Source organism: Leucopleurus acutus, assembly GCF_964270905.1.
Source record: "Leucopleurus acutus genome assembly, chromosome: 1".
Lineage (NCBI taxonomy): Eukaryota > Metazoa > Chordata > Mammalia > Artiodactyla > Delphinidae > Leucopleurus > Leucopleurus acutus.
This window is the reverse complement of record NC_139142.1, coordinates 129569578-129584799: the sequence shown is the minus strand read 5'-3', so window position 1 is coordinate 129584799 and position 15222 is coordinate 129569578. Positions and strand designations below refer to the sequence as shown.

Here is a 15222-nt window from a genome sequence, read left to right as displayed (position 1 = left end):
CTACTGAGCCTGTGCTCTAGAGCTCGTGGGCCACAACTACTGAAGCCTGCATGCCACAACTACTGAGCCCGTGTGCCATAACTACTGAAGTCCATGCACCTACAGCCCGTGCTCTGCAACAAGAGAAGCCACCGCAATGAGAACTGTGCACTGCAACAAAGAGTAGCCTCCGCTAACCACAACTAGAGAAAGCCCACATGAAGCAACAAAGACCCAACACAGCCAGAAATAAATAGAAAATTAATTAATTAAAAACAAAGAAAAGTTTGTGAAAAATGTATTGTTCAGTGTCAGGTATTATAGGAAGGTCAAGGAGGATGAAGACTGAAGAGAAAAGTCTTTTAGACTGAATAATCAATCAGGCAGAAAGAAGAATCTAAATGAAGTGGTGGGGGAATCAGGCACTCCTGTTTTTAGGGTCCCGGGCATGAAATTTTCCTTACAGTTCAAAACCCTAAAAACAAAACTTTTCTGCTTTAAATTCCTACTGTACTTATTATAATACCACAAATTTTGAATCTCAGCTGTTAACCTATATTATTCTCTTTCAAGTATTTTGCAAAAGTCCCTAAACAGACCGTAAGCTCCTCACAGGCAACAATTATGTTTTTATACAGCTGTGTGTCTAACCCAAGACCAGGCACAGGGCGAGGCAGCCTCCAGATGCTGCATCAACACCTAAATTGTGCTGATACCTCGCCATATACCAGCATGCGGCTAAGTTGTCTCTAACTCAGTCCTAGATCCCTTACTCATAAGGGTAAGTCTATGGGCAGCTATGAGCCCTGCACAAGAAGAGAAATTTAAAAACTTGTATTTAGGGAAACCCTTGGTGGTCCAGTGGTTAGGACTGCACACTTTCACTGCTGAGGGCCCAGGTTCGATCCCTGGTCGGGGAACTAAGATCCCACAAGCAAGCAAGCAAGCAATAAATAAATAATAAAAATTAAAACTTGTGCTTATTAAAGGCCATACCAGTCACCTATCCAGAAAGACTGAAGTTCCATGTTTTGAATACATTTTTACAATACTGTCTAGCTCACAATGTTACTATATGTCATTTAAGAGCAACAAGGTAAGTATAAATTCAGGTTAGATTTAACAATTTGGAAGACACTGTATTTAAAACCTCTTAAAAACATTCTATCTAGCACCCAAAACTTGTTTGGACATGAATATGTAATCTGTGATTCTTTCTGCGGCAGAAAAACAAAAAACAACAAACTTCCCTTGTCAAAGAGTGAGACCCATGTCCAGTCACCGGCATGCTGAAAAGAAGCCTGCTCCACAGCTCTGGGGTTGTGTGAATGCCAAGTAAACCCAGCTCCTCCCCAGTTTGCAAACTGCTCTTTCAACAAAATTCTGCCCAACTTAGACTGCAGAAACTAAACTGTAAGGAAGGTATTTTGATTTTAGCCTGTTAGATAGGACTGCAAATAAATAGGATGTTGTGTCCAGGAACAGTCTTACTGACTGCATCATCCTCCATGAGACAATATTTAAATTTACTTCTGAAAGTTTTCAACTGAAAGTGAGAAATGAGTCCGAAATAGGTAATAAAGTGATTACAATCTCTTTGTTTAATTGAATGAGAAAGTTAACATTTCTATAAAACTAAGAAATAGAATGTATTTTATGGAGTTTGTGTTTTATGTTCAGCTAGTCTTGGGTCCCAACAATATGCAAACAGCAGTTTTACTAATGTGAAAAATAAATAATTGAATACATTTTACAAGTATATTATCTGCCCTCTGCCCCACTAAAAGTGATGCAAATTATAGTTTCCCAAGTGCCGCAGTGGGCAGCTGGAAATAGTCTCTGTCCAATTATACAATGAGTTCTTTTGAGTTCGGGAAGAGGGTGAGGGAGACTGAAATCACAGTGCATCAGGCTTGAATGTCTTTGTATATGTGTGTACGTTGGGAAGCTAATAAAGTGGTAGGTCAGTCCCTAATTCAGTTTGGCTTTTTTTAATGCTACACTCTAGTGCCTGAAAACTTTTACTCTTAAGGAGCAAGGACTGTGTACCTTACTAAGTGCCTAAGGCCAAAGTGTCATTTTGCATATGAGGGAGTGCTGAGTTTGCTGTCAGCCAAGCCTTCTGCCTCCCAGGAGCCCCTGCTAGAGTTAATTCACGTCCAGCAGTTGGGGAAATCTTCAGAATGTTAAAGACTGTCAGCTGCAACTTGGAGAGGTAAGAGAGGCTGAGTCTTAGAAGTAGCCAGTCCAGAGTTTGTTGGAAGAGGCAAGCGATGAGGGGGTAGCAGAGAGCACTGAGTTAGTCTCAACTCCACCATTTGCTAAGGCTGTCTCTCTCCCCTCTTTGAGCCTGGGTCTTTTCAACTGTAAAATCCAGAATATGATGCCTTCCCAGCATATTCTACAGGCTCTAGTGGCCTTCCAATAAATAATGGATATAAAAGTTCTTTTTAAACTGCAAGTCACTGTATAAATGTGAAGAATTGTCAGATTGCATCAGTTGGAGATGTCACTTGAGTTAAAACTTGAAAGGAGTTTGTCAGACTGGAAGGGGAATTTCAAGCTCAGGGACAAAGTATGATCTATGCTGCAGAGATAGAAACATGCACAGCATGTTGTAATGGCAGGATATCCAGGGTGCCTAAGGCCCGCCCAGGGTAACTACGGTGAAGAGACCAAAAGGAACCTAAGAAAGTGTACTTGGGAGAACTTAGAGTGCCTTCTCAGAAACAGAGGGTATTGTCTTGAGATGGGAAGTAATCAAAAGCTTTTTAATGAGGGTGGCAGTCGAGTTGGGCAACATGATTAAACTTCTATAGTGGAAAGTATGGCAGTAATATGTCAGATAGATTGGGAGGAAGAATGGACAGTAGGGAAGCCTGAGGGTGGAGGAATCAAGGGAGGCTATTTTTCAGTCTAAACCTGAGGTTATGGTGATCAACGTTAATCGGCAATCTGTTCACTGTTGTTTCTGCAGTACCAAATATGCCTGCCAGATTTGTGAGAATGTGGCCGAGCCAATGAGATAGAAGGTGCAGATCTTAAATCTACTGGAGTTGGACACGTCAGAAATGGATAATAAGTACTACAGATCCTCACACAAGGTAAGTCAGATGCCTCTCCTTCCTCTAGGGCTCAAAGCTAAATGGGATAAGGGTTCCTTTACAAAAGTTGTTCTTTGGGGAATCAAATTCCAGTTGTATTACTTGGAAGTGGATTCTAAATCTGCAAAAAAAAAAAAAAAGGTAGTATCCTCCCAAGAAGGTCGCTTAATAAAGGATGGTTAACTCTTTAAATGTTACTTTTACCTAGCTGGACTCTCCTAACCTTTTAAAGCTTGGAGTCTGGAGTCTAGGAAAGAAAAAGAAAGTGAGGCAAGCAGCAGTGCCCAAATTGAAGCCCAAGTTGCCCTCCCTCAGGGACTTGAGAATCTGTGTAAATCACAGCATGACCTCCTCCCCAGAACGTTTCAATGTTTACGTGATATTTATGTTAATATTTAAACGTTTAAAATGGATACTACAGCCTTGAGAGAGAAAATTGACCTTAACCTGTTAAAACTTAATAATAATGTGGAGACCAACATTGCTAACCCATGTGGGTCTCAGGACATGCCCCCGCCCCCCATTCCTTTTCAGTTTGGTATCAAGTGTGTTCATGCTTCATGTATTTTTTTTTTAACAGTACAAGGTGGATGATTCTTTTTTTTATGTTCCTAACTTATAAATAGACCAACTTGTTAAAAGACTAACAAAAGCAATATTAACAATTCTGAGAAATGATTTCTGTTTATGAAGGAAGAATAACTGCAGCTCCAGGAGAGTAGTCAACCTTTGTGAGAACTGGCTGGTAGAGGTCTCTGGGGCAGCTCCGTATCCACCAACTCTGTGCCTTTTCCTTTTCCTCTGGGGTTCTGTCTAGGTTTGTTCCAGCTCTCCAGAATGCCCACATGCATACCACTGGCTCTGGAAGGGGAAAGGGACTGATGGTATTAACTGAATTCATTTTGCTGGAGACTTACAGGAGGCTGATGTCATTCACTGGAAACTGCAGCAAACTTGGCTATTCCCTTGCCCATGGGAGTATTGGGTTTTTGAGAATTTTTTTGGTTATATAAGTACCTCATCCATAGATATGTCATTATTGAAGATTCCACCTCAATCCAGTATATTTTTGGACATTTTTCACCAAAAACATTACTTTTAAATAGTATTACATAATTTTGAATATTTAGCATCTCAGGAACTCTGAAAACTTTATTGGGCTGATAGATATTCACTTCAGACCTCATATCAGAACAATCAAATTCCTTAAAACTAGAAAAAAAGTACTACTGAGTCCATTGAACAATGTAATCAAACGAGGGCCCGATCACGCCTTCATGTGTTTTTAATCCTAGTTGGAGGTATTCTCTCCTCCTGCTATTTTTTGCTCTCTTAGTCATGGACCTTGTCTCAGAGTGACCTTTAGCTGTTCCTCAAAACTCCTCCCAAGTGACCAGGATTTGCCTTAGGCTCTGAGGGAAATAAGTGGAGAATTTCCAAAAATATTTCCACAGTTTAGACAATGGTGCCATTAAATAAATATACACCTTCTCCAGTGACTAATCCTCTTTACCAGATTTTATAATTGAATGAAATTTTTTTTCTTTTTTTTTAAATTAATTAATTTTATTTATTTATTTTTGGCTGCATTGGGTCTTCGTTGCTGTGCACGGGCTTTGTCTAGTTGCGGTGAGCGGGGGCTACTCTTCGTTGCAGTGTGCGGGCTTCTCATTGCGGTGGCTTCTCTTGTTGCAGAGCATGGGCTCTAGGTGCGCGGGCTTCAGTAGTTGTGGCACGTGGGCTCAGTAGTTGTGGCTTGCGGGCTCTAGAGCGCAGGCTCAGTAGTTGTGGCGCTCGGGCTTAGTTGCTCCACGGCATGTGGGATCTTCCCGGACCAGGGTTCGAACCCGTGTCGCCTGCATTGGCAGGCGGATTCTTAACCACTGCGCCACCAGGAAAGTCCCTGGAATGAAATTTTTAAAAATTAACAGCCACATCTCTCTACATTGACGCCTCCCATGGATATGGAATACTTTGGTATATGGTACATTTCCTGTTTTATGATTGCACAATGACTTCAAATAGCTATGAGTAACTGTGAATGCGTTGACCAGGAGGGACTATCTTACTTCCTTTCTCTAAGGGTTAACTGCTGCTGGGCTCCCCTAGCATTTTGATTTCATTTCTGATACATTTGTTAAATTACAATTACTCATTTACCTCCACCAGATCTTGAAGTTAGAGTTAATGTGTTTTCTCCTATTACACATCTGCTATGCAGTCTTACCCTAGTACCTGGTGTATAGTGGATACTCAATGTTGGTTAAATTAAATGAATTTACCCTGATTTCTATAGTCAGATAGATACTGGTAGCTTTCTCAGGGACATGAGTGATCAAAATCAAGTAGGCTTCTATCTATACTAGATTAAGCATTTTACTAATTTCATAGAAAAATATGTGTAAAACAATAAACAAAACATTCATGTAATTGATAATTAAAGAGAAAAGATAGGGGCACCGGATATAGGGAAACCTCCTGGGAAAGATTAACAAGTTAGGAGTATTGTGAGTCATATTTTTTTTTCATTGTTTTACAATCTTAACAGCTTTTCTTAGATTCCTTCCTTTTGAGCTGTGGCATAACCTGAATATTAGGGTTGTTTTTTTTAACCCCACCCTGGTTGCTGTAGTTGATGAGTCATAGAAACCAGAGAAGGGAAAGACCAGTGAAATCATCTGGTTTATCTCCAAATTAGGGAGTGGAGCGTTGGGATTTGGGGAAGACTAACCTCTCATTTGAAAAGACAAAAGGAAAATACTGCAACTAGAGCTGATTAGAGCAGCTCACCCATCTGTTTGCCTTTTGCTTCTAACACAGTCCTGAGATCCACCCTGTTAGAAAGCAATCAGGAATTCTTACCAAGGGCCCCAGGAAAACCAGATGCCAAAGTGTTGAGGAGTTGAACCAAAATTCTACTGCCTGAATAATAAAGTCGGATTATGAATCTTTCAGTGATTGTTTTAATGGAGTCTTACAGAATTTGAAACTCTGTTTTTAGCAAGGTCTTATAAATTTAAGAGCTAGCAAAAGCCTCACAGAAGATCTGGGCTAAAATGCCTAGTTCCCAGATGCAGAGACTAGGGTGGAGATGGTAAGAGATGATAGGTATGCCTAGGTCAGGAGTACAGACTGTCAATCCCTTTCTCTCTGTGTCACAGTCGCACAGTATCCTCCGTCACTATGCTCTCTTCCACTGTCATCGTCCTCCTCTTCTCCTCCTTCTTGTTCTCCTTTTTTGCATTGTTGGCTGAAGCAATGGCAGAGACAGTTCAGCATCCGTGTCTGCTCCTCATGTTAACCAAGGCTGACCCCCAGGTATTACATGAGCTTGGGCCACAGAGGCAAGTGGATGCCACTTCAGCCTCACCTGCAGCCTGTCTACTACGCTTCTTGCTCTCCTCCTACTTCTTCTGTGTCGTTCCAGCTGCAGAACCTTGGCCTTATCTCCTGTTCAGACTTTGCCCTTGTCCTTTGAAATTTTTAACAAATCATAGTGTCCTCACCTTCCCCCTTGATACCTAGCTTAGCTCTCCCCCAACTTTTGATGACTCATAGCATCCCTGCTCCAACTTTGGCCTCTTGGGTTGCAGAACCGGCTTCATACTGCTTGCTCTTTGCCAATGTCCCCTTACAAAATGGGGAGGACTCTTAGAACCTTATCAATGCTGATAGCATCTGTATATCCCCAATGTAAATCCCCATATCTAGTTATCTGAGTATGTTATCACAGGTTCACATTATTGGAAATCTAAATTCCTTTGCAACATTAGAGATATTCAACAGTTGCCTGTTATTTTATTTTGATAATATTCTAACAGACTTATTTTACTTTAAAGTGATTTTTTCAGTCACAACTATACATTTGAATAACTTAGGGACTAAAAACATGTTAGGGTCTCATGACCCAAAGACTCTGAATGAAAACAACAACTTTATATGGATATATTCAGTTATGCAAGGGGTATTCTTCCCAACTACAAAAATGGAATGCAGAGAAAGAAGTTGGCCAGTTGTATTTAATAAAAATAATCTATTGATCTCCTTGCAAAGAGATATAATTTTGTTATTCAACGTATTTCCATTTAGAAGTCCTGTTGGGTCTGTTTGTTTGTTTGTTTGTTTGTTTTTTGCAGTACTCGAGGGGCACAGGCTCCGGACGACGCGCAGGTTCAGCGGCCATGGCTCACGGGCCCAGCCGCTCCGCGGCATGTGGGATCTTCCCGGACAGGGGCACGAACCCGTGTCCCCTGCATCGGCAGGCGGACTCCTAACCACTGCGCCACCAGGGAAGCCCTGTTGGGTCTGTTTTAATGAGTAGATAAGACCTGTTTACGTTTAGTAACATCCATGTGCCTATAGACATTAATGTGCCTAAATCAGTTACATTTGAATAAGGATTGAGTTTTACAGCTAAAAGAGAATTTGAAGATTTTCTAGTCAAAGCCCCTCATTTTCCAGATAAGAAACAGAATCATAGATCCTGGGTAATTTGTCCAAGTAAACTCAATTAGGATAGGAGCTCAGACCAAAACCTCTGCTTCCTGGGGTTGATGATGACTAGCACAGGACTCAGCGATAGAGTACAGTCCAGCAAAGTCAGGTCTTTAAAGATGCAGAGCCTGTCATGGGCCCACACTGGGCGAGGTGCTGGAGTTGCAAAGACGAACAGGGAGCTCCCTGTCTAATGATACAGCCTGGTACGTAAACAGCCATAGTGCCATGGGATAAAGAAGTACTGCAAATAAGACAAAGGTTATGTGAATAAAGACGTCTATTCTTCCCTTCCCATAAACCTCATGCCACGAGGTATCTTATTTATTATATTATCTTGCTTAGCAAACCTTTTTATTTTTTCTATATAGTATATGAATGTGTAAGCTTTGGCCCTACCTAAGTTATATTATCATAAATTATGATTCGAGGAATCAAAATCAAATGAGGGACTTCCCTGGAGGTCCAGTGGTTAAGACTCTGCACTTCCACTGTGGGGGGCACAGGTTCGATCCTGGTCAGGGAACTAAGATCTGATGTGCCATGCTGCGTGGCCAGAAAAAAAAAAAGAAATGTTGGTTTAAAAAAAATCAAATGAAATTTTACTGTATTGAGTGTTTTCTGCAGAGGGTGCTGTGATATCCAACTTTTACTCTATAGTTTTTTAATTGTATTTTCTTGAATATATTTGAAAAAATACCATTAAGAAGATTGAAGTTTTCCCCAAAGCCTGCCACAGGCTGTTATAATCTTAGTGTGTAAGATGGAAGCCCTCTTTTCACTATTTCTTTTTTCATCTATGTTTAAAATTATAGAAGTAATATGTATTCATTGTTAACAAAAATCAAATAATATAAAGAAGTGTATAAAAGGTGAGCATTCTCCTTTACACATACACACCAATCTTCTTCTTTCCCAAGAGCTAATCAATATCAGCTTGGTCTATATCCTTCCATATATTTGCATGTGTGTGTATATACACTTTTATACACCCACACACATATATAAATATGTAAATGTACATACATAGCTATTAACTTAAAACTAGAGTCAAATTAGTATTATTAGTCTAATTGACTTTTTTTAACTCAGGAGTTGTAAGGTCTTTATAAAAATATTGAAACACTCAAAATGTATCTAGTAGACATTTAATAAAGATGAAAACATTTGAAGTGTAGTTATCTTTATGTGTGTTTTCATACTCACTAAACATTTTATTTTATGAAAAATACTGTCCTATTTTAAGCAAACTCTTATGGCTAAGAGATGTATCTTTTATTACAGAATTAGGATTTTTCCAGACACTTAGCACCTAAGTAATATTTGTATATATGTTGTGGAAAATGCTGCTTGAAGGAATGATAGAGGCTGAGAGAGTTTGAAATATTTATCCTCTGACTTGCCAAACCATAAAAATGCAACAAAATGTACTGAGGTAAGACCTAAGATGCTACTCTGATGGCTCAGGAAGCATCCCAATATCTCAGCAATTTAATATAAGGGTGATCATGATAGGGTGGATATGTGTAGCCAGATCTGTTTTCATAATGTTTTATATATCAGTATTGTAATAACTTAGCATGCCAACAGACACAGGTTTACACTCACATTCTGCTTTCTCTTCTGTTTTACTCTATATTTTTGAAAACTGTCCATACTGATCTAGCTTCAGTCAGTAATAGCCTCACTGATGGGCACTTAGGGCATATCAACCTTATAATGCTACAATAAAAATCCTATACACATATGTTGTGGTCATGCATGACACCCTTTTCAGGATAGCTTTCTTGAAGCAAAATCACTGAATCGAAGGGTATGAACATTTTAAATATTGATAGATACCGCTAAATTGCCTTCTCACCGATAACATATAAGCATTTCCATTTCAGCCATTTCCAACCACACCGGATACTATCAGCCTTTTAGTTTTTGCCAGGTAAGTTTAAGTATGAATAAGGACAAGGTAATGTTTTATGGAGAGAAATCCAGTAGTAAGAGGTACTGGGTAAGAGTGTCGGCACAACCAGTAACAACCAAATGCCTGTCCTCCAGGGGCTCCTGCCTAGTTGCAGAGACCAGCAAATAAAAGAATAACGATGCAAGGTGATAACTGAGAGAGGAGAAGTACATTAAAAACGTCAAGAGAAACAGATTAGCGCCAAATCTGCCTGTAGGGCTTGGGGAAGGTTTTCCTTCATGAGAAAATAATATTTGCTCTGATGATTGAAGGACGAGGAGAAACTCACTATTAAGGAAAGTGGGAAAGGGCATTCCAGGCAGGGAAGCAGCGTGGAGAAAGGCATGAGTATGATTGGCAGTGGTGCAAGGTGGGAGTGAAGGGAAAGATGTGGGCAATTGGCTGTCAGGTCAGTCAGACCCTACCTACCAAGAAGGGTTTCCAGAGAGGGGTCATGTAATCAGAACTATTTCATAGAAAGATATTCTGGATGCCTTGTAGAGAATGAATTGAGACCAAAAGTATATGTTACAGCTGGGAAAGAGAGGTTGAAGTCACTGCAGACATTTCCCTGAAAATATCTGAAAACAAAACAAATAGTGGTTTGACCACACAGAGTGCTCTGTGTGGTTTGGGTCATGATACCTTTATTCAACAAGTGTGTATTGAAACCGTACCATGAGTTCAGCAGGGCTAGATGCTGAAAGAACTCAAAAAGCCAATGAAATAGCCACTGTTTTTTCAACACCTACAATACACCAGGCACTTTTTGTACTTTGTCTAATCTTTACATTTGTCCTGCAGTATCACAAATGAGAAAACTGTGGTTGTTAAAGAAGCAGAGGGACTTCCCTGGTGGCGCAGTGGTTAAGAATCCACCTGCCAGTGCAGGGGACACCAGTTCGAGCCCTGGTCCGGGAAGATCCCACATGCCGCAGAGCAACTAAGCCCGTGAGCCACAACTACTGAGCCTGCACTCTAGAGCCCGTGCACCACAACTACTGAAGCCCGCATGTCACAACTACTGAAGCCCACACGCCTAGAGCCTGTGTTCCGCAACAAGAGAAGCCACCACAATGAGAAGCCCGCACACCGCAACGAAGAGTAGCCCCCACTCACCGCAACTAGAGAAAGCCCGCACACAGCGATGAAGACCCAACGCAGCCAAAAATAAATAAATAAATATATATTAAAAAAAAAAAAAAACAGAAACAGAACAAGATGCCAGAACTGGTTCACTCCAAGCCCCACTCTCGTTCACGGACTCAGTCTCTCTGATTCTCCTCTACCTTCTTCCCTCCCTCTCTTCCTTCCTTCCCTCCCTCCTTCCCTTCCTTCCTTTCTTCCTCTCTACCTCCCTCCCTTCCATCTTCCCTCCTCTTTTAATATTTATCTTCAGCTAAGTTATATAGGTGAATAGTTCTAAAAGTCACATATTTACACAAGAATTCTATATCAGTTCTATATAAATCAGAGTTAAGCTTATTTGTTAGTAACAGAGACTGGATGTAAGTACTTTAAGGTAGAAATTTATTTTTTCTTTCATGTACAAGAAATCTGGAGGAAAGCAGTCCAGGATTGAATTGATGGTTTCACATTCATCAGGAAAACAGCCTCCTCCTGACTTTTTGCCCTGTGCTTTTGTCTTCATCCTCAAGTTTTTTGATCTCCATCCTTTGTGCCTAGTTTCCATCTTCCAGTTTTCCTCAAGATCCACAGTAACCGAGGGAGCTCCAGACATCACATCAAGTATTAGGCAAAGGAAGTAGGAGAAAAAAGGGTGTTCAGAGCAAAAAAACCCAAACCAAACCAAACCAACAAACTAAAACAGACCTTTCCTTCTCATGGCAACTGTTTCAGCTATATATTGCTGCATAAGTAACCAGCTCCAAATTTAGTTTCTGAAAACAATAATTTGTTTTGCTCACTAGTTTGCAGTTTGGACAGAGCTTGGTGGAAAGGCTTGTCTCCACTCATATTTAGCTGGCATGGTCCACCTTCAAGAGAGCTCACACAGATGTCAGAGCATCACACAGATGTCAGGTTGGCACTGGCTGTCAGGTATAGACTTTGGAACGTCTCCATAGGCTGCTTGGGCTTCCTCATGGCATGGTGGCTGGATTCCAAGGCAAATGTCTCAAGTAAACAAGGTAGAATTACAATCAGGATCTAGCCTCAGAAGTCACACAGCATTCTGTTGGTCAAATAAGTCACAGCAGATCATGAGATTCAAGGGGACTGGGCATACCCTCCTCCTCTTGATGGTCAAGTGACAAAATTCTAGAAGAGCATCTGGGATGGGAAATATTACTGTGGTCATCTTTGGAGAATATAATGTTGCGTCTCAGTCCATTTGGGCTGCTATAACAAACTGCCATAGATTGCGTGGCTTATGTGCAACAGAAATTTATTTCACACGGTTCTGGAGATAGGTAAGTCCAAGATCAAGGTCTGGTGAGGACCCACGAGGCTTGTAGGATCTTAGTTCCCCAACCAGGGGTTGAACCTGGGCCCTTGACCCCCAGGGAATTCCCTGGGCCTCTTTTTTTTAACATCTTTATTGAAGTATAATTGCTTTACAGTGTTGTGTTAGTTTCTGCTGTATAACAGAGTGAATCAGCTATATGCATACGTGTATCCCCATATCCCCTCCCTCTTGGGTCTCCCTCCCACCCTCCTTATCCCACCCCTCTAGGTGGTCGCAAAGCACCAAGCTGATCTCCCTGTGCTGTGCAGCTGCTTCCCACTAGCTGTCTATTTTACATTTGGTAGTGTATATATGTCCATGCCACTCTCTCACTTTGTCCCAGTTTACCCTTCCCCCTCCCCATGTCCTGAAGTCCATTCTCTACTCCTGGCCTCTTTTATAAAAGTACTCATCCCATGTGAGCATTCTGCTCTAATGGCCTAATCACTTCCCCAAAGCCCCATCTCTAAATACCCTCACATGGAGGGTTAGGTTTCAAGATACGAATGTGGGGAGGATATAAACATTCAGTTTATAGCATGCTGCAATAGTTTTTTGTTTTCCTGGAGCTTTTCATTTAATATCAATAGTTTTTCTTATCACGCTCACAGATTCGTTCCTAAGCCACCCAGTGAAGCTGTTAATGTCTTCTCAGTATGTTCAAACACCTGGGGTAATTTCTTCCTCCTACTCTTTCTGAGGCATTTGTGCTAGAGTCTTTGGTCCTCTTCTCCAAGCTAGACTGGTTGCTCTTTTTTTTTTTTTTTTTTTTCTTTTTTTGGCCGTGCTGCACGGCTTGTGGGATCTTAGTTCCCCAACTAGGGATCAAACCTGGGCCTTCGGCAGTGAAAGCACGGAGTCCTAACCACTGGACCGCCAGGGAATTCCTTAGACTGGTTGCTCTGTATGCCTGCTGCACAGCTATTGTTCCAAGTTCTCTCTTCCCCATCATTCTGGGAATTCTGTTCACTTATTTGTGCATTGAATCCCTGGTTTTCTGGATCCAATGCTCCAGTTTTTGCTCTATTCTCTTGTTTTGGTGAAGTACATCATTCAGAAGTCTCCTGAGACGGGGTGTATAGTGGGATGAATGGTGGCCCCCCAAAGCTTATGTCTCCATCCTAAGCCTCAGAATCTGTGACTATTTCCTAATTTGGAAAAAGGGTCTTTGCAGATGTAATTAAGTTACAGATCTCAAGATGAGATTATCCTCGATTATCTAGGTTGTTCCTAAATCCAATGAGAAGTGTTCTTCTGAAAGACAGAAGAGGAGGAGGTGCAGAAACAGAGAAGAGGGCCTTGTGAAGATGGAGGAAGAGATTGGAGTGATACAGTCGCAGAGAATGACTGGGGCTGCCAGAAGCTGGAAGAGACAAGGAAGGATTCAGCTTTAGAGCCTCCAGAGGGAGTATAGCCCTGCTGATACCTCACTTTCACACTTCTGGCTTCCAGAACTGCAAGAGAATACATTTGTGTTTTTTAAGCCGCCAGGTTTGTGGTAACTTGTTATGGCAGCCTTGGGAAACTTAACACAGGGCACATAGGCATAAACAACATTTTTGAAAACTGTTAATTATGCATGCATTCTTGATTTATTGTTTGGCTGGGTATGGAATTCTAGTTGCAAAATAATGATTTTTTATATTTATCTTTCCTGATACATTTATAAGTTAGCATTCTTCTCTAATTAAGAGCTTTCTCTGTCCCCTCTTTGTGTATTTTCTGTTTTACTATCAGACTATTCAATGTATATCATCAATTCCTATCATTATTCAATGTGTATCATCAGTTCCTATCATAATTCAATATGATGCTCACATTGCCCCCAATTTTAACCAGTGAGAACCCCTTCAAGTTGGCTTTTGTGTCGTTTTGATATGTTCCCATAAGTGATTTAGCTCAAAGCCCATCATGTATTTTCTCTCTGTCCCACCTCTGGAACCAGCCATTTCTCTAAGAACTGGACCATTTACTGGGGAATAGTATTTGGAAACTAAGATCTGAGTCTTATCATGACATTCTCCTTTCTTACCTTTCATATATGACTTATTTTTTTAATCTCTCTGGAATCTTTTAGGAATTTCTCCCTGGCCCCATCCAGTGTTCTGAAATTTCATGTTAATGTGCCTTGGGTTTGTTTTTCCATTTCTTGTAGCTTTTTCAATCTAAAGACTCAGCCTTCAGTTCTAGAAAATGGTCTTCAATTATTTCTTCGTGATTTTCTCCCCTCCATTTTGCCTATTTTTCTTTCTAGAACTCCTATTATTTGGATGTTGGGTTTTCCAGATAAATCTTTTTCCTCTTCTGGCCATGTCTTCAAATATATAATACATTATTATATACTGATTGCATATAACAAGGCTCAAGGTAATAACAGCTTTATGGTTGGTGAGACTCTAAGCCATATAATGTAGGGGACTTGGAGACAGCCTGTGTCTCCCTGAAGCAATGGTGGTATGTGAGACAGATGGTGTAATGGAAAAAAACAGTGGATTGAAAGGCAGACAAATGTATTCTACCCTCATTTCTGCCACTTACTAGTTTAAGGATTGTGATAGATTGTCTACAGAGGTGGTTGCCAACAACTCCTTCCACTCATGTAAACATAATGTCTCTCCCTTTATGAAGAGGTGGAATCTATTTCCCCTTCCCTTGAATCTGGGTTATATGACTTCCCTTAATCAATGGGATGCAGCGGAAGTGGCACTGTTCCACTTTTGGGCCCGTCAGCTTCCACTTTCACTCTTGAAGATCAGTAACTACCCTGCTGGAGGGAGGCCCTTGTGGATCTTCCAGCCTCATTTGAGTCTCCCTAGACAACGCTAAATAGATAGACCAGAGATGCACTGACTCCATGAACTCTGCCCTATGTGGAATCATGAACAAATACGTCAGTGGTGGTTTTAAGTTTCTAAGATTTGGAGGTGGTTTATTTCCTAGTAATAGGTCACTGAAACAGAAGTTAGTATGTGGATGTGGAGTGTTGCTATAACAAAAACCTAAAATATATGACATTGACTTTACTTGCAGACAGTAACCAGAGAGAAGACTGTTAGCGGAGGTTGGAAAAGCGGTAAGGAAATTGCTACAGAAGGCTGGAGAAAAGGCAACCCAGGTTATGTATTGGCAGAATGTTTAACATTACTGTTGCCTGTGGTAACATGAGTGATAAGAAAATGTGCCTAATGAACTTGTGGATCTAGTCAAGGAGATTTCCAGGC

The 15222-nt window shown here is 40.9% G+C and overlaps 1 protein-coding gene across 5 annotated transcripts in view; it reads left to right on the top strand.

Annotated features, from left to right (window-relative positions):
* Window positions 1–15216, top strand: part of ICE2 (interactor of little elongation complex ELL subunit 2) — an 89135-nt gene extending 73919 nt beyond the window's left edge. For 3 of the 5 annotated variants that reach the window (XR_014326072.1, XR_014326073.1, XR_014326074.1), the window contains 4 exons: window positions 1988–2194; window positions 2957–3083; window positions 13225–13492; window positions 15032–15216. The gene's annotated coding sequence lies outside the window, so the exon portion shown is untranslated. The other 2 variants (XR_014326075.1, XR_014326076.1) reach the window with 2 other exon arrangements.
* The last annotated feature ends 6 nt before the right edge of the window (window positions 15217–15222 follow it).